Consider the following 8,973-nt stretch of genomic DNA (forward strand, 5'->3'; position numbering starts at 1 on the left):
CTCTTTTTTTATTACATAAAAATATTAAAGCTCTATAAATGACTTTAAATATTATTTTAGTGGTAATTTCTGTCATGTGCTATATGCAGTTAATCACCACACTGTGTCATTAATTAGGTTAATCAATTAAAAAAAACGGTACATATCCAAAAATCACTCAATATAGATAAAAAAATCATCTAAAATCAATATAGGTCGTTTTTAAAATTAAATGCAAACATGGGCGGCACGGTGGCTCAGTGGTGTCGCACTGTGGCCTCACAGCAAGAAGGTCTCAGGTTTGAGTCTCGGCTGGGTCAGTTGGTGTTTCTGTGTGGAGTTTGCATGTTCTCCCCGTGTTGGTGTGGGTTTCCTTGAAAGGCATTATGTTGTCATAATCTCAGGCAGTGGGTCTCACTGTGTGTTTTACTGTGATAATGCTTTAATATTTATAGTATATTTTACTCTCTAATTAAACGTGCGCCGCTGCTTTTGGCCACAGATGGAGAACTGCCAGAGAATGGTGTAATATTAAAATGAACAGAGTTAATTAGCAGTCAGAGATGAAATATTGTCCTGGCATTTCTCAGATGCATTATCCTGTTATCCAATCATCAGCTAAACTATCGAAGACAAATCCTCACCTGTCCGTCAGAGTGACCCATTCTGCAGAAGCTGATCAATAGTGAATAATGTGCTTCACAAAGCTAGACGACGTTTATTTAGAGCCCGCTGACCTCAAAAACTGATGATGTCTCTGCTGAGAATAAATCAAAAACCTGTGCGCAGAATCATTCAGGCGGTCAGGGTTTGAGATGCACACGGCTGTATTTTGAGCTTCTAAATTCATTCATTCATTTAGTTTTGGCTAAGTATCTTTATAATCAGGAGTTCCACAGCGGAATGAACCGCCAACTATTCCAGCATATGTTAAACACAGTGGATGCCCTTCCTGCTGCAACCCATCTCTGGGAAACACCCATACACACTCCTTCACACTCATACACTACGGTCAGTGTAGTTGATCAGTTCCCCTATAGCGCATGTGTTTGGACTGTGGGGGAAACCGGAGCACCCGGAGGAAACCCACACCAACACGGGGAGAACATGCAAACTCCACACAGAAACACCAACTGACCCAGCCGAGACTCAAACCAGAGACCTTCTTACTGTGAGGCGATTGTGCTGCCCACTGCATTGCATTTTATCTCTGGGTTAATAATAAAGTGGGCGGGGCTTAATTTTGTCCATACCGATCTGATTGGATGGTTGTGGTTTGCTATTATTTACATAAAGAATAACCATGTGAGCTAGCAAAATAAACATTTTAGACTTTCAGATTACGAGTTGCATGAATTTAAGCACAATAATAAAGTTCACTGATAAAAGATCCAGATTAGAGGAGAACAGAACCTGGATTGTTGGGTTAATTTAGCTAATAAAATTCATGACAAATATCCCCTGTGGTTTTCAGATGTCTAGATTTAATTGTTAACACCTCTGTTTATTGTTAGTTGTTTGTTATAAGGTTTTTGTAGTGTCCTTTACAACACAAACCCTGATAATATATTAATTTAAGCTCTTAAATATGCTCATAGTCCGGTTGATGTGCTCAAATGGACCCTTATTTATAACTGAGATCAGAGAAACCGATGAAGCTGTAAACAGACCCAGACGGAAGCTCTGTGTTTATTCCTGCTCCTCTTTATTTATATCAGCGGTGTTTGTGCAGAGACTGTAGATTTGCATGTTCTGGGTAAACCTCTCAGCTGTTCTTTAACCCATGACGGTATTTATTTTGACCCACATGAGTGTATAAGAACCTGCATCTAAACAGAGAGCCATTGATTTCTGCTGCTCCACTTTTAGCTGAACTAGAAAAGATGGCTGTACTGTTTTCAGAGAGTTCCTCAGTGACGGCCGGAGCACATCTCATCACGAAGATTAAAACTACAATCGAAACTATTGATGCAATTCTCTGTGCGGCATTATGGGTAATGTAGTCAACATCTGTGGATCATCTGTAATGTTAATGTTTAATTAAAAATGATGAGCAAATCATTAAATAAATAAATAAATAAATAGGGCAGCACGGTGGCTCAGTGGTTAGCACTGTCACCTCACAGTAAGAAGGTCTCTGGTTTGAGTCTCGGCTGGGTCAGTTGGTGTTTCTGTGTGGAGTTTGCATGTTCTCCCCGTGTTGGCGTGGGTTTCCTCCGGGTGCTCCGGTTTCCCCCACAGTCCAAACACATGCGCTATAGAGGGATTGATGAACTAAACTGGCCGTAGTGTATGAGTGTGTGTGTGTGTGTGTGTGTGTGTTAATGAGTGTGTATGGGTGTTTCCCAGTATTGGGTCGTGGCTTGAAGGGCATCCATTGTGTAAAACATATGCTGAAATAGTTGGTAGTTCATTCCGCTGTGGTGACCCCTGATTGAAAAAAGGGACCAGGTCAAAAAATAAATAAATAAATAAATGAATGATTGAATAAATAATGAAATAAATAATTACAAATTATAAATAATAATGTTCATTGATTCATTCATTCATTCTCCTTCAGAATTACACATTTTCTGATAGTTTTGGGAATATGCTGAGTTAGAAGTAAGATGAGTTTTTATTAAGTAAAGCATTTTATTATAGATGCTTTTCACAATCAAATTATAAACATAATGCAAAAAACAATGCAAAAATTTTTAATTATTACTCAAAAAGCGCGGGCACCCCCGAACACCGCTACTATTGGACTATTCCACTGTTTTGCTTCACTGCGCATGTGCAGAACAGGCGATTGACCGCGTGCAGAGAGTAAACAGAGCTCGAATGATGATAAGCTACTCTGAAAACAGGAGGAAACTGAAGGAAAGCAAAACCACCAAAAGGTAACACACATGTTTTGACAGCATTTGCAAAAGAGTAACGTAAAGCACAACCGTGCCTCATTTATCCAGACCTTGTGGAAGTCTTCAATGATGTTGCAGAGAAACTAATTACTAATAAACAAATAAATAACTGCTAAACGTGCTGTTATAAAACAGAAGATAAATAGCTGGAATTAGCTTGATTAACTAGATTGGCTAGAAATGAAGCGGTGAGGACTCCTGCTGGCACAGCAGCGCAACTGCAAGCAGAACAGCAGAAACTGAAACCTGAAGTGTTTTCATTCGTTTAAGTCTACTTTAAGACTGTTAAACATGGCCTTAGATTAGAGTGATGTAGCTTTCTGGTGCAGACACAAATACTTTATATATTTGATATGCTTTATGTTCACGTGTGGTGCCAGTTTTACCTGTCATCACTATCTGTTTTACTGATTAAGCACAGCAGTGATGATAAACATGTCAAGCGCTCTGTCTGTCTCCTTCCATGACTATTTCACATGTTTGTAAAGGTTATAAATACAGAATGCTCTGCTTTCTGATGAAAAGCTTTGCATGCGTGTGTGTATCAGTGAGTATCGGTGTGGATAACGCAGAATCAGACTCAGAGTAATGATAATGACTGCATTTATAAGCACACACACACACACACACACACACACACACACACTGCTGTCTGCAGAAGTGAATTAACTGTGCTGTGATTAAATGTATTCTGCGATATGAAATGCCCCAGCACATCCTTCATTATCACAAAGTAAGTTTTTGGCAGGAGAAAGTGCAGCCGGACACAGAATCACAGCCAAGATCAATTCAGCTCTTCTCATACGGCGCGAGCAGAACACTGATCCTGGATCAGCACACACACTTTTACAGTATACAGTAGCTGTACAGGCTGCAAACACACCTTCACAGAGGAGCCTGAGGAGTGTTTCTTAAAGAGTGTGAGTGTGAGCCGGGAATCAGGAGATGCTGCTGACATGTAGACGTGTGTCTGTGATTGGTCACATTCAGACTCGGGTTTGTGTTTCAGTCTTCAGGACTGACTGGAGTTTGTCCTCTGCATCTTCTCTGCGTTTGACCTCTGACCTTCAGAAACTCTTCTCTGTGCGCTGCAGAACTCTAATGGATGTTTTATCTCTTTAATTAAAGTCTGTCTGCTTGAGTTGGCAGTGTGTTCGCTCCACGCTCCGTGAGGGATTTATGAATGAACACACACTCCTTCTCTATCAGGACCTGAGCTTCTGGGAGGAAACTTCCTTATACACACTCTGAACAAAAACTAAATACAGAAAGGCTCAGGAGAGGGCTTCTTACAAGAGCTGTGTGTGACTGCTTCATAAAGGCCTCGACTGTATTAGTGTGAGGAACATCTGAGTAATCGAAAACAATACAGATCCAATCTACACCAGTTCACAACACCTTGACTTCTAAACGAGAACACATTCATTCATTCATTTTCCTTAGTCCCTTATATATCAGGGTGCACCACAGCGGAATGAACCGTCAACTATTCCAGCATATGTTTTACACAGCGGATGCCCTTCCAGCTGCAACCCAGTACTGGGAAACACCCATACATGCTCATTCACACTCATCCACTACGGCCAGTGTAGTTGATCAGTTCCCCTATAGCGCATGTGTTTGGACTGTGGGGGAAACCGGAGCACCCGGAGGAAACCCACACCAACATGGGAAGAACATGCAAACTCCACACAGAAACACCAACTGACCCAGTTGGGGCTTGAACCAGCAACCTTCTGTGAGGCGATTGTGCTACCCACTGAGCCACCGTGCTGCCCGAGCTCAGATTTATAAACCTTTATTTTCATGATGTATTTATTTTCTCTGCATCTGATCAGGTACATCAGATAGTGAAGCGGTTAGGCTGGAGGGCTGGTATGTGTACGCGCATGCGAGTGCATGTGTGTGTGTGTGCATGCTTTCTCTGTTCATCCGTCAGGATTCCTGAGTGTCAGCGGCTCTGAAATCCACAAAATAACCAGCAAGTACAAACAAGCAGAGCAGGCCAGACTCACACTGAAACTCATTGTAATCTGCATTGAGTGCTGAATCAGCTCAGTAACGGAGACTGACGAGAGCACATTCACACTGACCATTACAAACCGCACAACACCAGAAATATCAAGCTGAACACCCCGAAATGCTCACAGTTGATTCTGTAATCAGTAGAGAAGACAATGATGATGATCATCCAGACAAGAAAATACCACAGTCATTTATAGAAAATAGTCTACTGTAGTGTGATTGGTCCATACGGCAGAAAAGTGTTTATAATCTACTGTGGTGATTCTACAGTTGCTATGGTAACTCAACAACTACAGTAATTGATCTGCTGTGGTGATTCTACAGTTGCTATGGTAACACAACTACAGTAATTGATCTGTTGTGGTGATTCTACAGTTGCTAATGAGGAAATGAGGACAGAATTGTTGAGTGAACTCTCCCTGTAAATCAATACAAACTCATTCATTTTATTTTCAGCTTAGTCCCTTTATTAATCAGGGGTCGCCACAGCAGAATGAACCGCCAACTTATCCAGCATATGTTTTGTGCAATGGATGCCCTTCCAGCTGCAACCCATCACTGGGAAACACCCATACACACTCAAATGAGTCACTTATTTTTGTGTGTATGGGCGTGACACCACTGAGCCAGCGTAATGCCTAAATACAAACTATACATTTTAAAATGCCGAGTGTAAATTCACCAATAAATTAATACATTTTCTTCCTTTGAGAGGTCTTTGTTCATTAAAGACATGAGTGACAGGTGTGTGTGTGTGTGTGTGTGTGTGTGTGTGTGTGTGTGTGTGTGTGTGTGTGTGTGCGTGTGTGTGTGTGTGTGTGAATCTCTCCAGCAGAGTAAGCTGATACGGCTGAGCTGAATATCTGCCTTAAATTAGACTGGATGACTTTGTGTTGGAGTTCTCCACGCCACTGTGTAATCAAACGCCCTGCTGAAATTAGACCGTCTCTTTCTCTCTCACACATAAAGCCTGTGTTTGTGTCTGAAGCTATCAAACTAGCGGACTCAAAGGGTTAGTTCACACAAAGATTTCAGTGTGCACACGATTCACTCTCCCTCACATGCTTCCAAACCGGTTTGAGTTTCTCTCGTCTGTTGAACACTGAAGAAGATGTCCTGAAGTACGCTGAAAGAACATCGGTAACCATTGACTTCCATAGTAAGAAAAACAAATGGAAGTCAATGGTTACAGGTTTTCAGCATTCTTCAAAACACCTTCTTTTTCCCGTTCAAAGCCTCCACATTCACTGCGTTTGGTCTTGGTCTTCTGAGGCGCAGCTCATTTACTAGAGGAGAACAAACATCACAGTGGAGCGCAGCAGACTCCGCTTCTCTCAGTGATATGTGTGCATGTTCAGCAGGAGCTGCTCTGCTCTGTGGCGTCTCGGGGACTGGAATCGCTGCTGTATTCACTGATGATTCATGCAGCGTTACAGTTTTCCACATATATTAGCATGTTTGGATGGAAACCCAGCTAGTGATGGTGCAGTTTGTCAGTGTGCTGTCGGTCATCAGCACTCAGCTTCTTCACTATCGACGTCTCCATTATCAGCACTGAGAGTGAGATCAGGAAACACTCAGCTTCTCTCCACTAATTACAGTCTAATGTGTGTTCATGAGGCTTTCAGCTCCTCTCCTCACTCTTCACCTCACTAATGAGCCTTTAAAGCTTCCGTCAAGTGCTCTCAAATGTGCTTGATTCAGGGTTGGATCTTAACAAGAGAGGGCGTGGCATAGAGTAGCTCCTCCCCTACTTATAAATCAGTCAGAGAAAACTTCAAATGAACAGCCAATGAGAAGAAAGGGGCCGGGCATGTCAGATACTAGAGAGCATTTGATTGGTCAGAAGATGATGAGAAACTGAAGTATGAGGAGACAAAACAAATGATGATGGATTTAGTGACAAACTGCAAGCTTTACATGTCCACATCAGGTGTAAATCTCCAACATGTGGAAGTTTTAGAGACACTACATCACAGATAAATAAGACTCATACTGTTACTAACATTACAATAACTTTATTTTAACTCATCTATGGCGGCACGGTGGCTCAGTGGTGTCACACTGTGGCCTCACAGCACTCAGGTCTCTGGTTTGAGTCTCAGCTGGGTCAGTTGGTGTTTCTGTGTGGAGTTTGCATGTTCTCCCCGTGTTGGTGTGGGTTTCCTTCGGGTGCTCCGGTTTCCCCCACAGTCCAAACACATGCGCTATAGGGGAACTGATCAACTACACTGGCCGTAGTGTGTGAATGGGTGTTTCCCAGTACTGGGTTGCAGCTGATAGGGCATCCGCTGTGTTAAACGTATGCTTGAATAGTTGGCGGTTCATTCCACTGTGGCGACCCCTGATGAATAAGAGACTAAGCTGAAGCAATATGAATGGATGAGCTGCTGAAAGTCCTCGCGCTCTGTCTCTGCTGTTTCTATGATACTGAAGCATGACGACACCACAGGTGTGCTGAGCGCTTCACTCTGATTGGCTGATGAGCATTCTCATGTGTTTGTTTCCTGTCAGATTCACTAATGATCACGAAACCTCCATCAAGTGTCACTCTAATGACCTGTAATGGAGGAACATGGATTATTATTGATCTCACACACCCAGCGCACTGTTAAAGTGTGTTTCAGTGGTGTTCAGACATCAGAGTGTGTCGGTCACTGTAACGCATCAGTGTGTGTGTGTTAGCGGAGTTAACCAGCACTGCCCTCACTTCCTCCAGATACATTTACTGACCACAACCCACACACACACACACACTTACAGAGATAAACACACACACACAGTCACTCTAAAATCTGTTAACACACACTCACAGAGACATACATTTACACACACACACACTTACAGACACACAGTCACTCTGAAATCTGTTAACACACACTCACAGAGACATACATTTACACACACACACACACACACTTACAGACACACAGTCACTCTGAAATCTGTAAACACACTCACAGAAACACATGCAAAACACACACAGTCACACCAAACTTTACATACACAACACACACTCACAGAGACGCACACTTACAGAGACACACACACACACAGACACACACACACACTCTGAAAAATGTAAACACAAACTGAACAGGCACATACATGTACACACACACTCTTCACAATACACACCCAGACTCACGCACAAACACTCTGAACTCTCTAAACACAAATACACTCATGCACACACACACACACACACACACACACACACACACTAAGTCTGCAGCTCATTGTCTCTGTCCGCAGCTCTGCATGTATTATTAATGTGTGTGAAATGTCAGTCATGAAAGGCGTGTATTGTGGGCGAGTGTGTGTGTGTGTCTGTGTGTGAAAGGTTTCTCTCTCTGTGTCCGGCTGTGTTTGTTCGGCTGCTGGGATGTTCAGCAGACACACACACACACACACACAGTCCTCAAACACTGAGGCGGGGGAATAAAGAGCCGCTGTTCTGGGTCTTCACTGTATATAAATCAGTTAATCAGTAAATCACATCATCTTCATCATCTTCATCCTCATCAGCTGAGTGTGAAGTGTTTAAGAGCATGCTGGAAATGTAGACAGTCATACAATCACATCCACTGAGACACACACTTACAGACAACACACCATACTCACAAAGACACACACTTTGTTTCTCTTATGCACACACTCTCACAGACACACTCATAGAGATGCACATGCTTCTCTCACATACACACAGACACACTCACAACAAACACTCATAGAGACACACACACACACACACTCACAGACAAAAAATATATATATATTTAAATAATAACATGAATATATAGACACATATTCATTCATTTTCTCCTGCATTAGTGCCTTTATTCATCAGGGGTGAATGAACCGCCAACTATTCCAGCATATGCTTTAAACAGTGGACACCCTTCCAGCTGCAACCCAGCACTGGGAAATAGATAAATAAAGTATTATAAGATAATCAAAACATCAAATAATACTATAACAGTTTTTGAGGGTGTAGGGGTTAATCCATGTCAGCTGACAGTGTTGTGCAGAGCTTATAGCTGTAATATTCCCACATCCACGCTGG

The 8,973-nt window shown here is 42.3% G+C and overlaps 1 protein-coding gene across 1 annotated transcript in view; it reads left to right on the forward strand.

Moving 5' to 3' along the window:
- Nucleotides 1–2,768: 2,768 nt before the first annotated feature.
- The window catches only part of shank2a (SH3 and multiple ankyrin repeat domains 2a), a 70,047-nt gene continuing 63,842 nt past the window's right edge, over nt 2,769–8,973 (forward strand). Inside the window, exon 1 of the mRNA XM_068214978.2 lies at nt 2,769–2,861. The gene's annotated coding sequence lies outside the window, so the exon portion shown is untranslated. The remainder of the gene's footprint in view (nt 2,862–8,973) is intronic.

This window comes from Danio rerio, chromosome 18, assembly GCF_049306965.1.
Source record: "Danio rerio strain Tuebingen ecotype United States chromosome 18, GRCz12tu, whole genome shotgun sequence".
Taxonomy (NCBI): domain Eukaryota; kingdom Metazoa; phylum Chordata; class Actinopteri; order Cypriniformes; family Danionidae; genus Danio; species Danio rerio.